The following is a 998-nucleotide window of genomic DNA, read 5'->3' on the forward strand; positions in this document are numbered from 1 at the left end:
CAGTGCAGACGCGCTGTCATTCGAACCCAGTGCTTCTCAATGTCAATTCTCGTAACCCCCCCCCACACACACACACACACCCACACAACTTTCTGCTGTGAATATCATTGGTACCATTAGTCAATTTGCTCAAGTTAAACTTATACCTCTTCAAAACAGTCTACATTTGTTATCATTACAGAATGATAAAAATTGTAAATAATAAGTTTTTATGAATGTTTCTTTCTTTTTTTTTTAAGAATACCTCAAGTTAGTATTTGTTCCAAGATTGTGGGTTAAAAAGTGTTCAGTCACAAACGTTTTTAATGGATAAAGGGAAGAAACACTTTAAAATTCCAAATGAGTGCTGACTAGAACAAAAAAACAATTTGTTTGTTACAAGTGACAAACGTCAAAAACAGCAGAACACTTCACAATGTTTTTTAGTCATTATGTATTTATTCATTTGTAGCCTTTGTCCCTTTAATTCCCTAAAACCTAAAACATCCAAACAAACTGGTTGATTGACAGGACCCAGGGACGAGTCTCGGTTCATGATGCGTTCACAGAACCCCGGACATTACACAACCCAAACAGTTACTTGCCCAACTCAGTCTGCTACTATGCTTTTGTCATTTTTATAAAATCTGCAGCAAAACGAATATGTTTTTCAGATAAAGATGTTGACACTATAATCAATAGATTATATATGGATCAATTCAGGTCTTCGACATTTTCTCTGATAAACTGCTTTGTTCTTTCCGGAGCTCAGTGAACGCACCACGGAGAAACGCGGTCATGGGCAGCCTTATTTGTCAGGGTTTTTTGGGAATTAAAAGGAGGGGGCCGTTGCACGAGATGTAATAAAGATGTTTAAAGAGCAAAGATCCACAAAAATAATAATAATAATAATAAAAATAAATAATAATAATAATAATAGACAAAAAACTACTTCTGTGGAGTGTTCTTTAGCTGTTTTTGTTGTTAACCAGAAAATAAAGAGACTTAAAACAACCAAA

Source organism: Oryzias melastigma, linkage group LG10 (genome assembly GCF_002922805.2).
Source record: "Oryzias melastigma strain HK-1 linkage group LG10, ASM292280v2, whole genome shotgun sequence".
NCBI classification, from domain to species: domain Eukaryota; kingdom Metazoa; phylum Chordata; class Actinopteri; order Beloniformes; family Adrianichthyidae; genus Oryzias; species Oryzias melastigma.